This window comes from Schistocerca americana, chromosome 7 (genome assembly GCF_021461395.2).
Source record: "Schistocerca americana isolate TAMUIC-IGC-003095 chromosome 7, iqSchAmer2.1, whole genome shotgun sequence".
In the NCBI taxonomy this organism is placed as follows: Eukaryota; Metazoa; Arthropoda; class Insecta; order Orthoptera; family Acrididae; genus Schistocerca; species Schistocerca americana.
Window position 1 is genome coordinate 576,569,542 of NC_060125.1, and position 20,078 is coordinate 576,589,619.

Consider the following 20,078-nt stretch of genomic DNA (forward strand, 5'->3'; position numbering starts at 1 on the left):
TCAAATGGCTCTGAGCACTATGGGACTTAACTTCTTAGGTCATCACTCCCCTAGAACTTAGAAATACTTAAACCTAACTAACCGAAGGACATCACACACATCCATGCCCGAGGCAGGATTCGAACCTGCGACCGTAGCAGTCCTGCGGTTCCGGACTGCAGCGCCTAGAACCGCAAAACCACCGCGGCCGGAATGAAGAACGCAACCACAGGGAAGACAGTGAGATGCCTTCAGTGAATAGCGCTCTGTAGATATGGGTCCAAGGAACGATCGGTTCATAGTTCACTTCGGTCGCGGCGGACTACATATAGTTCCCGGGAACGAGGAACGATCGGTTCGTAGTTCACTTCGGTCGCGGCGGTCTACTTACAGTTCCCTGGAACGAGGAACGATCGGTTAATAGTTCACTAGTTCACTTCGGTCGCGGCGGTCACTTCGGCAGTTCTCGTTCCAGCCTCCGTCGGTTGCTCGTCTCAGTCTCGGTCTCCCTCGGCCACAATCGTCGTTTTTCGCATGACCACCTGTCTCAGTTCCACTGCCGACTGCTCCTAGTTAGCTCAGTATCCAGTTGTTCATTTCGTTCACGGCGCTCGCCTATTTTACGTGTGTTCCAAACTGTTCCTGCACTTGGTTCTGGTTATTCAGCGTCCACGAACGGTAATCAAAAAGTATTTTATAGTTACGTAAATTACATAAAAATTACTTTGTATGTAATAGGTACGTCTTTTCAGGTAACAAAAGGGCATATCAGCTCACTTCATACTCAGAGACAACGTGAAGTATATATGTTTAGAACGTAGCCATGCGGTTCTAGGCGCTTCAGTCTGGAACCGCGTGACCGCTACAGTCGCAGGTTCGAATCCTGCCTCGGGCATGGATGTGTGTGATGTCCTTAGGTTAGTTAGGTTTAAGTAGTTCTTAGTTCTAGGGGACTGATGACCACAGATGTTAAGTCCCATAGTGTTCAGAGCCATTTGAGCCATTTTTACAACGTAACATCGCTATGTATTGTAAGTCGAAACGAAGAATTTTATATAAGACGCTTGTGGTCTATTAAGTTGGGAAACAGCCACCAACAGGTTTACAAGACTACATGTCGAATGAGATTTTCATGTTCTCTTCGCCAGCTCTCTACACATCGTCATCGATTGTTTCGCAATTGTTGCTTGGGTTACATTGTTATTTATTCACTGCCTAATGATTACATGTTTGTCTGTTTGTTCTATCTGCTCGTAACGGGCAACACATCGTCGGTAATTGGCGAGCAGTCTGTACTCGGGGCCGGTTTTCCGTGCACCACCTTATATAGCCACACAAGGCTACGGTTGGCTAAACGAGAGGTTCTGCAGAATCACAGAAATTACTTCTAAAAGTGTGTAAGAATTCTGCAAAGAATAAAAACTCTGTACTCCAAGGGGGAGGCAAGTGCCCCCTCTAGGCGCCCTCCACCTTCAGTCACTTACACCACTAGTTTTCAGTTTTTCATAAGACCCATATAACAAGCACAAATGAACGGTGAACGAGTAAAAATGAACGGTTCCCAAAAAAAAAAAAAACGATCAGCAGTGAACTAGTTCCCAAGGATGAACGAGTTTGCCTATCTCTAGCGCTGTGGCTAGGACCACACCACGACATCTACAAGGAGAGAGTATGAGGGCCGCTCCTGCCAGCCTCAGCCGCACAGTTTTATCACAGTACAGACCCGGCCTTGCAGAGAGGGCTACGATAGCAGTTATTAGTGATCCATATACATTGCTTTCATGGACATTGTCTACAGCGAAAGACATTGACTGTTCGCATGTTTCCCATCGCTTGCGACTCCAATGTAAATTCAAAGTTAAGGATTGTGAAACTTCTTGTGGTAATACAAAGTATCAATGTGATTTGCTTAAATTGTTGTATACCATTCCGAGAAAGCAGCATTCTATAGGCCACCTAAAAACGACGAGAAGGCAGAACTCCACACTGGCGACGAGGATGGAACTTTATAAAACCTGAATTGTAGTGTCTTGGTCTTGTCATAAACAGTCAAATTGTACCTCCTCTTCAGCCGCATTTGTTACCCATACGAGATTTGCCAGTTTCTAGCAATTTCACAGAATTGCACTCAGTTTTAGGGAAAATTAACTATCATATTCGGCTCATACCGAATACTGCACAAGTCGGAGCTCCATTCCGTCGCTTGCGTCGCTATAATGTCCCCTTTGTTAGGACAGATGAGTGCCAAGTAGCTTTTCAAAGACTTAAAGATGCATTGCTCATTGATCGATACTTAGTACACTCTCAGCCTGACATAACAGCTATATTTTAAGTTGCCGCTTCCGATTCCGCAATCGGTGCTGTGCTTTGGCACAGATTTGGTGAAAAAGACAGGCCTATTGCTTTCGCAACAAAAGTGCTGTCCAAGGCTCAGTGTAACTACTCAGAAATTCAGAAATAAGCTTTGGCTATTGTGTATGGTATCACCAAATTCCATCACTATTTGTATGGTAGGAAATGCTACTTAGTAACGGATCACAATAATTTGCAGTCCTTGTTTCATCCGACGAAACCGGTTCCTGTACGAACTGCCAAAAAATCGCAAAAATGATCTTCGTTGTTGTCTCAATACCAGTACGAGATAGTTTGTCGTCCTACAGCTCAACATGGTAATGCGGACTTGCTTTCACGTCTTCCGATTAGCGCTCATAGAGACTTTGACCCTTCTGCCACATTTTGTTCTCACATCGATGCTCGGGATTCTGAGTTGCTTCAGTCTTTTCCGATGAACTACAGGAAAATTGCACAGGCCGCGGAAACTGATCCAGATTTGAACATTTTGCTGACACACATCCGCACAACTTGGCCTCACTCATTGAATAGCATAAATAACGCTGTTGTGCGCCGAGACTTTCCCAGTCGGCATAGTCCCGCTGTACAGAAAGGTGTAATTCTTGTTCAAAATGAAAGTGGACAGCAACGTGTGTTGATCCCTTAACTTTTGCAAAAAGAAGTGTTGCAGTTACTTTATCAAGGACACTGGGGGATTGTTCGTACGAATCTGTTACCGCGTCGACAGTGTACTTGGCGGGGTATGGACGCCCAAATGGAACAGATGACGTCATGGTGTCACACGTGTGCCGAAAATCAGTCTGCTCCACCACAAAAGTTCTCAGCTTGGCTTAAGTCGCATTCACCGTGACAACGTGTGCACATAGACTTTGAGGGACATTTTTGGAACACTCGTTGGTTGATGTAGCAAGTTTCCTTTTGCTGATCCAATGAACTCGACGACGTTACATAGCGCAATTCAGGTGTTGTCATCGTTTTTTTGCCTCGAAGGTTTACGCGAAGTAATAATGTCAGACAACGGACCTCAGATCAAGTCAAATGAATTTGAAACATTCTGTGAACGCAGTGGCATACAGCATCTAACTAGAACGAGATTTTCTCTCTACAGCGGAGTGTGCGCTGATATGAAACTTCCTGGCAGATTAAAACTGTGTGCCAGACCGAGACTCGAACTCGGGACCTTTGCCTTTCGTGGGCAAGTGCTCTACCAACTGAGCTACCCAAGCAAGACACACGCGCCGTCCTCACAGCTTTACTTCTGCCAGTACCTCGTCTCGTACCTTCTAAACTTTACAGAAGCTCTCCTGCGAACCAAGCAGAACTAGCACTCCTGAAAGAAAGGATATTGTGGAGACATGGCTTAGCCACAGCCTGGGTGATGTTTCCAGAATGAGATTTTCACTCTGCAGCGGAGTTTGCGCTGATGTGAAACTTCCTGGCAGATTAAAAATGTGTGCCGGACCGAGACTCGAAATTGGGACCTTTGCCTTTCGCAGGCAAGTGCTCTACCAACTTTTTTTTAATTGTAATTTTTTTATTTTACCTATTCATTTATTTATTTTTAAATTTTTTAAATTTTTTAATTTTTTTGTTTTTTTTATTTATTTCTTTTTCTTTTTTTTTTTACAGTAAGGAACTGAAAACTAGTCAGTGCACTCGTTGCGTCCAGTTGGGGACGCACATAACTAAAACCGTGCTAATAGTTGTAGAAAAAGGCATAAAGAAAGAGAGCAAAGTGCGGGGCGAAGGAAACCATAAATCAAAACTGAAGGGTGGGATCCATACCACCATTAACCAGTGCTACATCTTGCACCGGATGGGAAAACTAAAACTGCGAAGACCTTTTCGCACCGGGGACAATAATAGGAAATGGGACGAATACTGCTACAGAGTGTGTTGGTTCACAACGAAACTCTCCATCTGCTGTATCATCCAGGTATGACTTCTCGTAATGATGAAAGTAGATCCCACGTTGTACCGTGTAGTGTTCTATCATCGTATTGTAATTTTAGCTTCTCTTACCCGTGATGTTCCAGCTACGTGGAGGGTCGTGGAACGCACTCCACAAAAAATTGGAAAAATATTGTCGGTACTTTCGGTTACGGAGGATCTTGCAATGTCGTTCCTGCAAATAGTTCCAAAAGTCTAAAGTGTCCTTAGTGCCGTCTTGAAACAAATAATGCACTGCATGTCCACGAAGTCACGTCATTGCATTAGTTTTAGTGCGTGGGTAATACGTTTCATCCGGGAATAAGATAGTCTTTGGGTCAATATGATTCGGCGTTACCCGAAGGAAGGATGCTGACATTTGCCTCACTAAGTGCCACACTGCCGTAGACTCGCCACAGCTAAGACGGTGGTCATCGTTGTCTTGAACGCCACAGCTCGTGCACGAGGGTGGGTGTACCATGTGGATCGCATGCAGCCTTGATCTGGTCACCTGCTTACCGTTGACACTGATATACCACATCGCTGTGACGTCAGTGTCCAGTGTTACGTGGTGAATTGTCCTCCACACTACTCGCCAGTTGACGTTCGGGTGCTTCCTCTACACGACGTTATCGGGTCGTCCACTTTGCAGGACCCTATAAGCCGTCTTTGCCGTCGCCAGTTGAGTCGCTAATAAGGCAAGTCGAACGTAACTGAGTTCGAGGTAAAAGACACCGATGTAGAAGAGCGAAGAGGGGACGTGGTGTATCGGCACGGGTGGCAACAGGGAGGGCGGTGCTAGTTCATCTATTAACAAACTGGTCAGACTGTCCGGACGGTGGTGCCATAGTTTCACTAATGTGCTCACAAATAGGGCGACCGCTCTGTCATAAACGTGATGAAGGCCAAGCCCTCCCCGATCCGGGGGAAGGGTGAGAGTCTCATATTTGATCTTGAAAAGCATTTCAGAACTCACGAAGGACCCAAAAGCCGCAAGTATAGGGCGAGCTAACATCACCGGTATAGGTTATATCTGGGCGATGTGCGGAATGCGTGACGCTAAATGTGTGTTAACTTACTGGGCCCGTTGGACGATGTCCAGGGCTCGTAGGCGGTTGTTGGCAATTCCAGTCCGAACATTTCGTAAAATCCGTCGAAAGTTGTGAGCAGCGGTCCGTCGTATATCGTCTGTAAAATCAATGCCGAGACATTTCAAACAATCTCTGAGCTGTAAGGGGGTGACACTGTTCTCAGACAATCCGACCCCGATGTTCATCGCCACCGATTTTGCGAGGTTGATACGACTACCAGTGGCCATGCCATATTTCGCTATCAAATTTAGTGCGCTAGCGGTGTCGTCAAACGATGCGGATGACAATCACCAGGTCGTCAGCGTACGCTTTACATCGGTAAGTGTGGCCTCGTAACGTCATACCCGTTAGTCGTTGGCGCAGGCCGCAGAGGAGAGGTTCCATGGCCACAGCGTAAAGTAACGTGGACAGAGAGCAGCCTTGGCGTATCGATCGAGACATGGTGAGGGGCTGCGTAGGTCGGCCGTTGATGATCACCTTGGACGTCGCGCCACGGAGTAGTCGCATGACGACAGTGACGAATGGCTGTGGGTACCTCATATGATGGAGGACCGCTTCCAAATAGTTGTGGTCCACTCGGTCGAAAGCTTGACTAAAATCGATTGCCGCCAGTGCACCCTTCAGACGACATGCCATCGCCAGTGAGGTCAAGCCACGATATTCACTGAGTGCAGTTTGAATATTATTGTCGCCTCCCAATGACGTTTGATCGGGTGAGATAACATTTCGTAGGGTTTGGCGTATCCGCGCCGCCAAAAGTCGAGAAAAGATCTCTCAGTCGCAGTTCAATAGCGTCAACGGGCGGTAGTCCTGCAGTCGTGAGCCACTGGACGGTTTGTGAATAGGAATAATCATCCCTTCCACAAGGGCCGCAGGGAGCGGCACGTCCGGGGATAGTAGTTCGCGACAGATGTCCGTCCATCGGGAGGCTAATAAATATCGAAAAGTCCGGTAAAATTCCAAGGGGAGGCCATCAGGACCGGGAAACTTGTTCACAGCTCCTTTTCTAATGGCGTCGATCACTTCTTCTTCTGTAATTTCTTCCATCAAGGCTGCTTCCATTGCCGGGGTGACGGTGCCACAAAAATCCACTTCGCCTTTCTCATGCGCATGATGATCTTTCACTGTCTCTTCCCGCAGATTCACGGATCCAGAGGACAGCGCGGCCACAGCAGCCGCCAGAGGGTGTCATCAGGACATCGCAGGACGACACCATGGATACAGAGCTTTCACCTCCTCTACCTCCCCCGTCCTTTCGATGGAGCTTGACCCGAACTCACCGCAGCAGTCGTCGCCTTCTTCATTTGGTTCATGGCAACAGGAGGCGGACGCGTACCCATCTGGTCCATTTTCCAGGGACGGTTTCCGCCAGAGCGAAGGTCGTATGGCGGGGTACGACCGGAAGCTTGACGTCCCCTGCAGCCACAGCTTCTGGTCCCGCGATGCGCCCACACTCCTGCCTCTCCCGCCGTGGTCGCACACCCTGCTCGACGAGGGTCCGTCGCTTTCGGGATGAGGAATGTTCCGGCGTATCCACGAGCGCCGGCACGAAGATAAAGAACGCAACCGCAGAGAAGGCTGTGAGACGACGTCAACCAATAGCACTCTGACCGGGACGGCACCGCGACAGGAGCGGCATCTACACGAAGAGAATATGAGCCCCGCTCCTGCCACCCAGCACAGTATTAGCACAGTACTAGACCCGGCCTAGTAAAGAGCGCTACGACATCAGTTATTAGTGATCCATATCCATTGCTTACATGAACATTGTCTGTAGCGAATGATATCGACTGTTTGCATGTTGCCCATCGTTTACGACACCGTTGTAAATTCAAAAAGTTAAATATTGTCACTCTTCTTATGGTAATACAGACTACTAATGTGATTTGCTTCAATTGTTGTATAGCATTCCGAGAAAGTAGCATCCTTTTAGCACCCAATAAGAGACGAGTGGCCGGGACCCCACAAGAAGGAATAAGGAGATTTAACATAAGGATATGCAGGGTGTTCCTTAACGATACATTTCGCGAAAAAATTGTTCTAGATAAAAAGTTGATATTAGGAGAGGTGACGTCTGTTTGTGCTACAATTGGCCACCTTCTAACTTCCACTGTGCGTGGGTGGGGTCAACTTTGTGCTTTCATACAGGAAACCCCTCTCCATTTTATTGTATACTAGCCGACAATCCCTGGATTGCTCAGGTACTTATTTTGGAAATTTTCTTTTAGAACGAAGACTACGAATGAATTGTGTTTGCACTGAACTGTGTATTAGCTAAAACACGTTTGAAAGTTTGAAACACCCGAACAAAGAGATATTCCTGATGTATTGACATATGAGTACGCTATCGAAATTAAGAAACATATCCTGGACAGTTTCAGTACGCTGGGGGCAGCTACTCTGCGTGTCTACAACGCGAATTAGTAAACGTCTCTATGACAACACCTCTTCTTATCTCTGTAGACAGCTGTCGTTTTCCCCTACAGCTGTTCTACTCCACTGTCAAAAGCGCTGCCATGTGTCGTAGCCATTCGGCTGTAGGAGTATCTGTTACTAGTGAAGAATAAATGTATTGAAACTTCTTGCAAGAAGCGAAATTTTTTCACATAGATCAGTGATTATGACATGGTGTATCATGAACTATGTAATGTACAACGCTACATTGGTGTAGGTTCATCCAGCAGGGTCTGTGGACGTTGTTATAGAAATATGTTACGAATAAAATTGGTGGGTAAGAAGTAATAATACGGAATATTGATAACTTTTACATTTTGGACCGACCAACTACAACTGAATGAAACATGATTTTCGTGCCATACGCCTTTCGCCTTTATGCTCTGCAAGGTATCTTCAGTGGCCTAGAAATGTACAAATTTTTACTGTTCAGTTTACATTTTGGGGCAATGTAAATATAGGTTACAAACAGTTCTGGTGGCTGGTTTTTGCTATGATGTAGTAATATTTTAAGTTCTGCTTACAGGGTGCGTGGAGGAATTTCTACATATTACGTTTCTGTTCCATTTTTGATGCTGTTCCTCTTCTTATCTTCTTGTAATGGCCACATTTCACAGGACTAGAAACTGAACACTTGTTTTGATGCAATGTTTCTTTCAATATTATGCTATGCTTGTCGCCGAGAAAAAGTTAGTGACGGTTTGAAGTTATGTGTAAAGTTCGTTTCAGGCCACTAGGTGCTCTCGTTTTCAAATATTGGATGAATAAAATTTGAATATTTACCTGTACTAGCGTACACATATTTTTCACCCCTATCCAACACCTTGAGTGTGGCTCTCAGTATCACAGCGATTGTTTCCAGACAGTAAGTGATACGTGTATTGGTTGAAATCCATCCAGTGGTTTCGCAGGAGACGTAGAACGTACATACATGCATTCTAGTTATATGCGTCAATTCCTTTTTTTTTTTTTTGTCCTTTGTGGTTCTGTAAGTGTTCGTGAGCAAAAACCCAAAGGCTGCCATTTGTCGTTTACTTTCTGGTGCAGTGCGGCTCCCAACACGTCTTGGCTGGCATCCACAACTATTGACAGAGGTGCTTTCAGTACCGGATGGGTAAGGAGTCCTGCTTTTCGTAAGTCGGTCTTTTTATGTTGAAATGCTCTCTCCATGTGCACGTTCCATTGCAACGGTCGTTTGCCATTTGCATTTTTACCCGCGAGAGCGTCTGTCAATGGAGATTTCAGTAGTGTAGCTCGCAGCAAATGCTGTCTATAAAATTTACCACGCCTAAAAATTTTCTGAGTTGATGGTATGTCCCGGGGAGGTTCATGTTGTCGATTACTGCTACCTTGTCCTCTCGCGGGCGTATGCCCTCCGCCGAAACTTCATATCCTAGAAACGTCACTTGCCGCTTTCGCAGCTCGCATTTTGTTTTATTGACTATTATTTCGTACTGGCTTATGCGGGTGAACACTGCGGACAGTTGCTTCTCGTGTGTGCTTGTGCTGTCGTTGATGAGATTAATATGTCATCAAGATATTCGAAGCATCCTTTTAGCCGGCCGTTGTGTCCAAGCGGTTCTAGGCGCTTCAGTCCGGAACCGCGCTGCTGCTATGGTCGCAGGTTCGAATGGGATGTGTGTGATGTCCTTAGGTTAGTTGGGTTTAAGTAGTTCTAAGTCTAGGGGACTGATGACCTCAGATGTTAAGTCCCATAGCGCTTAGAGCCATTTGAACCATTTTTGAGCATCCTTTCAAGCCGTGCAACACTTCATCAATAAGTCAGTACCATGTTTGAGCTGCGTTCTTTAACCCGAAAGGCATTCGGACATATTCCAATAAACCGAAAGGTGTTGTAACTGCTGTTTTCGATATGTCTTCTTCTGGTAATAAGCGTTTCTACAACCAATAATGCTAAAGATCTTTGTCCCAGCTTATTGATTTGTGAAATCGCGAGTACTAGGCTCTGGGTAACGATCTGGTACAGTACGTGCGTTTAACTTCCTGTAATCGCCACATGGTCCCCATGACCCAATTTTTTTCTTTACGAAATGTATGGGTGACGCCTACGGGCTGTCTGATCTATGTATGACACCTGATACCAGTAATGGCTCGAATTCTGCTTTTTCCTGCCACTAATCGATCGGTTGCTAACCTGTGCGGTCGTTGATGTATTAGCTGACCCGGCGTGGTGTAAATGCGGTGTACAGTTTTGTGAGTTAGTACAGATTTTTCTGCGACCGTGTTATCATTTACGGCTTGTTACACCGTGTTACAGTTACACTTGCCATTGCGGTAAGTGTAACTTTCCGTGATGCCATCTACTGTCTCTTGATTTCGTTTAACCTGTACATTAGCAAGATCTATGGTAATGTGCACGTCACAAAGAAAGTCTGCACTCAATATCGCCTCTGACACCTCCGCCAGAACAAAGGTCCACTGACTGCTTTGTGAGAAACCTAAAGCGACTTTGATTTTACGTGTGCCGTGAGCAACAATTGGCGACTTATTTGCTGCTGTTAATTGCATCATTGCAGTGCCATCCGTTCCTTGATAGTCAGTAAAGGGGAGCACACTCACATCAGATCCCGAGTCTATTAGGTAGCAGCGGTTCGACTTGACATCTCGGACATAAAGCCGTTTGGAGGTGGTAAGAAAATTATTGACGTTACTCACCCGTTCGCAGTTTGCGTCGACCTCACCTCGTTGCTGCAGGCGCTCTTCTGTGCTAACGCGGACTGCTGCGATTACTGCTGGCCGCAGCTCACGTTTGTGTACGCACGTGGCTGCGAACACTTTGTTGCTCTATCCGCGAAGCGTTGATGGTACCAACATACCCGTCGTTGTTGACTTTCGCCGCTGGCCTTGCTGTTTTCATTCTGTAACAATTGTGAAACCTGTTGCTGCAGTAATGTCATCTGTCGTGTTAGTTCTTGTATTTGTTTGTAGCACGTCCGTATGCTGAGTCTTCTGTACTGCTGCTATCACTTCTGACGCTTCTTCGCCGTTAAAGACTGCCATGTAAGCCATCTGTGGATTGCCTATGGTTGCATGGACTTTGTCTGCTACCTCCAAGAGGTTCTGCATGTTGTCTTTTTACGAGTTACTAGTGCGGATTTTACAGTGCTTGATAATTGATCTAGCCAGATGAGTTGAGAGCGTCGCATCTGACAATTCTTCTGCGTTGACGATACTGCGCAAATGCTTCCAAAATTGCGACGGTGTCCTGTCACCTATAGCTTCTACTATAAGCACGCACCGTGTGCGTTGATTCAACAGTTTACGCATTCTGGTGAGTAATACACTTTTGAATGCTGCATACGGTCGTTCTGCTGGAGGTCGGGTATTACATCTTCTGCGGCGGTTGCTGCTCTAGCATCCAGCGTATTCACCGTTATCGCGAACCTCGTCTGCTCATCATGAATCTTGCCTTGGGCAAACGTGAGCTCAATCATTGCAAACCATAGCTACAGTTTGTGTGGCAGGAACTGCGGTGTTCGAATTTTTACGAGCTGCATGTTTTCGGTCGGGCTATTGGTTTATACGGCCGCACGCGTGTTTGACGTTGGAGTAATAGGCGTCTCCAATGCTAACTTCAGTGGTTCAAGTTGTTCATATATCTGTTCTTGAAGGTTCACCAGCTGCATTACTTCATTCCTCCGTGAACTTTCTGAAGCTGCTGAATTCCCTTGTTTGTACATCGTAATTTTCTTTATGTTCAGTGTTTGGGGTGACCATTAAAGCCACTCAGGCTAATTAATAATTATTTTTGAGACAGAGTAATGCGTTCAAGAAATAACTTCATTTTTGCATGTCGTTGAACACAGCAACAAAACCAAAGCCAATAGATATAGAAAGAGATGGCATAGTGCTAGAAAAAAACTAAAGAATAAACACATTTTAAATAACATTCTTCACAAAATGAACGCCAAAGTCCACTATGCGATTTCATTGTGTCTCAACGGTTCCTACACGACAAATGTAAGTTATCTGGGAACTTGAGATACTACATTGAATTCACAGAATCACAGGTACTGTCATTTTAGTTTCAACGTTTTTCGATTGGTTAATTACTGTTTCATAAGCGATAAATCTGTTGTGTCTTATGTAGTAACCTATAACAACGAAATTGTTTGACAGCTATAACATATATAAATACTCCAAGGAAAATAAAAGGCTTGTCTTCGATTTTCTGTGGCATTTCGAGTCCAGGAATTTCTTACGGATGCCGCTTATAGTAGAGACGTGCGGCAATAGGATGGACGTGCGGCAAAAAAAGGGACTTCGCACCAGCTTCTAGTGGTCTGTGCCCGACAGTTCGTTGCGAAAATTTTTCTCTAACCTGTACCAAGATTTTCTCTAACCTGTACCAAGCGTCTACTCATCAGAGCGGGTCGAACAGTCCTACGACCTTCTCATGGTTGGGTCCAAGCGGGTGGACCCCTGCCTGATCTAGACACACTGTTATCCTCACCCCATCACGCACTCCTTAGTAATGCATTAGTTCCGCTGCAGCCAACCACCTCTACTGTCTTTCATTACAATGCTGCCATGTCCCTTCACGCCAGTCATTCGAGTTCTCTCACAGTCACAAAGATGGTGGCGAACTGTCTGAACACGTCATCTGCACATGCATTGTTGCGATCTCCATCCAAAAGATTCCAGTAACCTTAGACCCACCACATAGCCATCATGCGCTCAAACCTTTCATCATGAAGGAATAGCTTTTCTATTCTCTAAAAATCCTCGCAAATCAGTTACACTTTAAACAACACGTACCACGGGCATGCAATTGCTGGAATGTCAGTTTAGTAGCGATCGATCGAGATGCTGATTGTGTAACACTTTTCATTTATGTCAGTGTATAGAAGAGGGCAAGTTTAACCGAACATTTAGTACAGAAACTGACTTTGTCCAGGCAATCGCTACTGGTATTTTATTAGCAAAATTATTTGAAATTAATTCCTTTGCATCACTATAATGTGGACGTTTTGAATAAATAACTGGCTTATAAAACAATCCACATTAGACGCTTTATTCAGTCACTGTCACGTTACAGTACGGAGAACGAACTTATACGCTCTGCGCACATTTCACATTATTCGCATTACTGGTGTCAGTTCTCTGTGTTGAAACGTCCCCTTTTGAAAATTATACATGACTATGCTGATAAACAACTTACGTCATTTGGTTTTCAAATACCTGAATAAAACTGAACGTGCTCAGATATTTCTCTCTTTACTTATTCTGATCATCAATTAACTGACACACAATATTTTTAGCGTAACGCAATCTGACTTTCAATATCCCTACAGAAGAATGGCCCTGACTAACAATAACCTATAGCCTTCATGAGTCACTTACCGCACAAAAATTTTCGTTACTCGAACTACTGCAATACTGCTAGCGCCAATACTGCCAGCTAAATAAAAGATTCTAACTACTGAAGGCATTAATTACTGATAGGCGTATTTAGCAAATGAAAGATTTTTATAGAGAACAAACAATGTATTTATTTTAATAATGTTCAAGAGTCATTATATATATATATATATATATATATATATATATATATATATATATATATATATATCAGTTCATGATATCCAGTATTACTAATTTACTCTTTATGATGAACACACGTCCAGATCATCCGCTCTCAAAATTCTGCCATCTCTCTCCCTACATATCCACCACTGCTGGCAGCTCACCTCCAAGCTCCAAATGCGAAACGCTACGTGCTCTTCACATCCCACTGGCCAACACTACAATAGCAAATATTCCAACTGTCATTTCATGCATGGAACGATACCTTTGCCTTACTATTCACAATGCTATCTGATGGCAATTTATTTGGGTCTCTACTAAGTTCTAGAATACGCCTTCATTGGTACAAAAACTCAAGTACGAAAAAATTTAAGAAATTGATACGTGCTACATTCACTATATAACGGGAATTCAAACACCAAACAAACATTTAACTGGCGTGGTAGATGCGAAAAAAAAGACTCGCTTTGCATGACTGGACTAACGCATGTCACATTCCTGATGGTAAGACTGATTCTTTTCTTATCTAGCTTGGCGAAGTGCACAGTCCTTCGTTGTTCTAAATGTTGATTAGGAAACACTGCAGTGGGCAATTCTGTCATGTAATGCAGCTGCACTGTCCTGTGGGATTCCAGCCAGCCGTCATTTGGGGAGAGTTAATGAAGTGCAATTAAATTTCAGTTATTGTGAAACACAAGACACGCTGGGAAAATTCTATCATACTATTGCATTGCCGCCAGGAGGACACGTTAACAGACCGAAAATCATATTGCAACCTCGCTTCCAACAAATTATGAACACATAGAGCATCACATGTTAAATTAAAAAAGTCATTTAATTGCCAAAATGAGTTGGAATGTGTTCTTTTTGCCATAGTTTTACTTGGTTGCAGGTACAAACACACTGTCGTTTCCTGACGTGGTCTGGGAGGAGACAAACGATTTAAAAATTTTAATGAAGGTACAAAATTATTTAAAATAAATCTGATAATAGTGCAGACCGCAACTGCACAACATTCAGTATCTTATGATTTCTTTTGAATATTCAGCCACCTTAAAACTAATCTTCTAATCGAGCACAGAGTAGATGAAGACACATAGTCATGACAGATGGCAATGTGTCTTTATTTAATTTTACGATCAGACGCTCTTTGCGACTAACCGTAACATGGTTGAATATTCAGCCGAAACTATTAATCACTGAATGCTACACAACTGCCATCTGGACTATTACAAGATTTTTCTATAATTTCTTTTAGTTTCATATAGAAGTACGTTATTCAGTACATTCAGTATATCACACTTTGAACGGTTTGTCAAAAGAAGCCCAGCGTGTAAGATTTCGTTGCAGGCGAAAGCTACAGAATCGTTCCCATTCCGCCTCCAACCATACCTAGCTGCACTCTACAACAGGAAGAATTCAATCAATGCTCTATGTGCATCGCTCTCCTCTTAAGGAAAGCGACGAGAATATTTTGTAAAATTCAGCTTTCGGTGTGTCACCATTTAAAGTTTCGTTTTACAGCCATCGATTCTTTGCCTGTACACGATTCACGGTAGCCTCTATATTTAGCACTGTCCCTCAGAAAAATAGCAGTCCACAGCGCTCACGCAGCTATCGCTTTCATTATTATTCCGAGCTTTGGCGTAAACCTACCGCCACACGCACGCAGAGCGGAATTTGCTTTACAAACATTGCACGATAACCAGACACTCGTCTCTTATTCAGGAAACATGTACCAAAACGAAATAAAAATGCTCTGATGGAGAATTAGAAATAAACTGTAACGCTCAGGAATATAATCCAAGTTAAAGTCATAACTTGGTTTCACTGCTGTCCGTTAATGTTTCTTAGTATTCCACCACTTCTTTCCGCAAAACCGTTGCGTCTTACGTCCTCCTCCTCCTCACCTCGTACCTATAAACTAACGATTTAGATCTGTCTAAATAGACTTCACGTAGATTTTAAAATGACTTTCTGAATAAAACGTCTTGTGCAGTTCAAATGAGATGAGAACAATCACTTTAAGGTTTCTTTGCATGTTTGCAAGTAAAAGATATGGGAACGACAGAGACGTAATAATATGAGAACTTAGTAGAACGTTGTTGAAGCAATAGAGTGTTATTCTGTTTTTGTGCCAAGTCCTCCCACTGAAAAAGGCCACAATACAATGTGCTGCGTATAATACCAGTCCTGGGTACGGCTGGTGTGATGCACAGCAGTCGTGATACGTGTACTACGTTAGTTAACTTTTGACTGATCTAGATTTGCTAATGCGCGTCGCTGCTCCTGTACCCAGGTACTTTACACCTCTTCAGGGATGCCCATTCCTCTTCAGCTGAACTGCAACGTCTGATGCATACATGTATCGAAAGTATTATGAAAGTAGTAGGTACATATAAGACATAAGCAAAGGAAAATGCATACGAGCAGCAAATTAAGACGTTAGCATTCACAGCATGGAAACTGGTATAACGGCACTCGCTGTCCTGTTGTGTTATTGCGTTGCTAATACTTTTTCCATCTTCTATTCTTCCTAATTATCTCAGGAATTCTCTCCGGCGTTAACTTTGTTAGGGTTTGTAGTTCTTACAGTGAAGTTGTCTCCCACTCTTCTCATACATCTGTTTTCAGTTCACACACGACCTCAAACTGCCTTCCACTGCGACAAACACGCATTAAAGTATTCTCCAAAGGGTTTTCACGGACATCGATAACTCTATCTTAAAACCACTTATTGGCTGTAGCGGAAACAGCGCCAGATGCATATCTTGTTGTAATATTAGACTCTCACCCTTTAGGTCACCACACATTGTAATGAATTCTGTTTCCCGCATCTCAGTGTACATGTCAACAGTTCATTCTAGTGTTCAGCCAAGCAGTGAGTGATTCCTTTAGTGAAGAAGGCTGCCCAAATCATGACTCTTCCACTACAAAAATTTCAGCTCATTCTTACCTGCTGTTTTTTCTCAGATCATGCCAGTAATATTTCAATCTATTCTGCACATCTAAATTAAAATTCCCTGTATCACAAAGTTTTACGCCTCACCTGCGCCTATCAACACCGACATTGCAGTGTTGATGATTGGAAACATGTTGCCTGGTCGGACGGGTCTAGTTTCAATTTATATCGACTCAATGGACTTGTAGTTTATGGAGACAATCTCATGAAGCCATGGACCCTGCATGTCAGCAGGGGACTGTTCTAGCTGGTGGAGGTTCTTTAATGTTGTGGGGCGTTTGCGGTTGGAGTGATATGGGACCCCTCATTACATAAGATTCTGACAGGTGACACATAGCAAGCATCCTGTCTGATCGCCTGCATCCATTAATGTCCACTGTGCATTCCGACGCACTTAGGCAATTAGGCAATTCCAGCAGAACAATACGACACACTGTAACCTCCCCCTTACTAATCGGCCTATCCTGCTTGCGATATAAAATATGACCGTGGATCGCGTGTATGCCTACCGGATTTTTACCAATTGGATAAGACTGTCTTTCCTGAAGAAATAACACCGATAAGTAGCAGAAAAGCGTACAACAGACCCTTCTGATGGAAAATCTCTTCCATACTTCCTGGTCTATCCGTCTCATGTTGAACGACTTTGTTCAGCATGCATGCGTGTATCACAATCCTCACACTACCATCTCTCTTTCCTACTATTATTAAGGGATTGTTATAGGGGCTGGTACTACTCTCTACAACATTCCATTCTAACATTCCATCTATCTGTTGTTGGACAGCCTGCTTCTTGGATAGCGGTACCGCATAAGGTCTTACAAAGAATGGTTCATGGGGTATTACAATTAACTTGCACTGATACCCAGTAACAAGCCCCGGTTTATTTAAAAACACGTTCTTGTTTCCCATTATTGCATCATAAAGTTCTCGTTTTTATTCAGGCGGGACGTTAGGCAACCTGTTTACAATGTAGTATAATTCATCTTCCAAAGAACTCTCGATGATCATATTGCGGATGCCGTAGTATTCCAATTTTTGTGCCTAAACCCATCTCATTAGGACAAACAACAAGATGAATAGGTTTGTATTCACTACTCACATCGTCACTCGTCTCATCAAAACTCACATATACTTCGGTCTTGGCTTTTGAAATGCATTTCATGGTCTTATTATTGCAGTTAATAAATGTGTGATATTTCAACAACCAATCTAAAACCATCTATCGGTGCACAGATCTGGCACAACGATAAATTCCTGTTCGGATGATTCTCCTTGAATCTCAAAACATACAAATATTTGGCTTGTTATCGGTTTGCTATGCCATTCGTCAGCACTCGTTATTTTGTCTCCCATTACTGACATTACTACTACTTTTGGTTTATCTTTCAGCTATTCAAAACTTTTACCTGATATAGCAATTAGCTGGGCCCCTGCATCAATTAAAATTTTCATTTGTAGGCCGTGCATGTTGAAATATGTCAATAGAAAATCAACCAGGCTAAAACATAAATAAGTCAAAGTAATAAACTAAAGGAAGATATTTATAAGCTAAGAAATATGTAAATAACAACTATAGTGTGTTCGAAAAATGTTAAGAAAAATGTTTTGTAAGATTTATAAGTTCTTTGCATATAGATGGTGACAGTGAAGTACCTGCACCAAGCTCTTTGTTAATGGGAGAGCCCACGCATTGATACATAGGGAGCGCGGCGAGAAGCAAGCAGCATTGTCGATAGAACATCTTGAGTCAACCTTTGTGCAGTGAACTTGTGTTTAGAGACAGAGCTGTGTGCCTGTTTGCCACCAACTATATATTACTTGAAGAATACTATAATTATATAATCGGTAATTATTTACGAATTATTAAAAATCGACGTCATGAAGAAATCAAAGGTGTTTAAGCGCTACCTGCATGTTCTAAATTCGTTGTTACATTTTAATCCGTTTTATGTAAACGATCCCCAAACTAAAGTTTTATAAATTCAATGATTATAAAGAGCTAAATATTTATATTCAATCATTTTCAGAATAGATCAGTTTATCTCAGTCAGTATCGCATTACTTTTCATTGAACCCAGCAACCACGAGATTTAACTTTTTTTTTAGTTTTCTCAAATCTTTTATTTAATAATAACATTGAATTTTGCAGTTACTTCAATCAAAAAAGCAAACGAATAATAAGTAAAATTTTAGCTCACGTGTTTACAATCCTAATAAATTAATACCAACCCAAATAATTGTCAACAATAGGTCAGAGTGAGTATATTCACACATGCAGTCAGATGACGTTATCCAGAGGCGACCCAGTAAAAGAAAATGTAAGGAATATATATACGTATGTTTTCAGGTTCACTGTGTAGACTAACAGTACTAAGTGCCATGGCGTAAGCTTGTGTGTTCATGTTGAAACAATCTTCTTTTGACCAGTTACATTAATATTGTTACCAACAAAGGCAGAAGGCGTACATCATTGTGTACATTAAAGACTATCAAATCAGGCACGTTGTCAAAAGCAAGTTCAGACAGGAAAGCTGCAAGACACAAAAAGTTCAATGCTCTTTCTTTATTTTAATAGACGGAAAGTAAGTTAAATTATTTTATTCTAGATGGGAAGGTCATCGTCTAAACGCATTAAGTTCAGTCATTGTTTCTTTTATTTATTTGATGGGAAGGTTTCACCAGGCGATATCCGAACGGTACGAATACTTAGACAATCTACCGTGAAAGTGTCGATATACTGACTGTGAAATATTTTCTTGTTAAGCTAATATTAAGTGGCGCATTGCATTTACTAATGTGTATACATTTATTTACAGCGCATCAGCAATTCTGTTTGCTTTTTTGCTGACTCCGCTTTGTAAAGTGATTTATTGTGGTGCACAGTGTTAATTACCGACCATTACGCAAAACCATTACTCGCACCTTGCGCGACAGGAGCGTGGAAAATACAGAACAAAATTTTTTTTCGGAGTTAGTTAATAATCCTACACGTAATGACCCCAGTAGTGAAATGTCAGACTATCAGATGTCTGGGAATGTAAATAATTTGCAATGCAGTGACGAACATACGAATTTAGCTGTTCCATCAGACAATGCGATAACAATGCAAAACGATATACTTTCAAATACAACAGCAGATGCACAGCTACAGAATCCACGTAGCAGACATGACTGTCACAATAACGAATACGCCACAGTGCAGTCAAACATTGTGACAACATTGCACGACGCAACATGTACAAATACAACAGATGGTACACAGCTACCGAATCCGCGTGGCAGACATGAAAATTCCGAAATCACGGAAAACGTGATCAATTAATCGGATACCAATGTGGCAACAGGCGCTATCTCAGCAACAAATACACAGTTAAATTCACCTAAAAATGTTCAAATAAACACCGATGCACAATTTTCAACAACCAACATAGAAACAAACACAGATCAATCCAAAAGGGATCCAATGATGGCAGTTTTCCTACAACTCAGACTACAAATGGACAAACAAGAAAAACAAAAACTAGACAAGCAGTCACAAGACACGATTCAAAAACTAGACCAAATGTCACAAGCATCAAAAGACAAAAAAAAAAAAAATTAAGGCAGAAATTACAGCAGTCGCTAAAAATGCTCATAGACATAAGAAGAATTACGTGACAAGTTGAAGGAACTATCAAAAAACCAGGATGAACTCGCACTTAGTCTACCTGAGACAATGGTAGAAAGCTTTGCCAAACAAAACGCACAGATTGACGAACGTT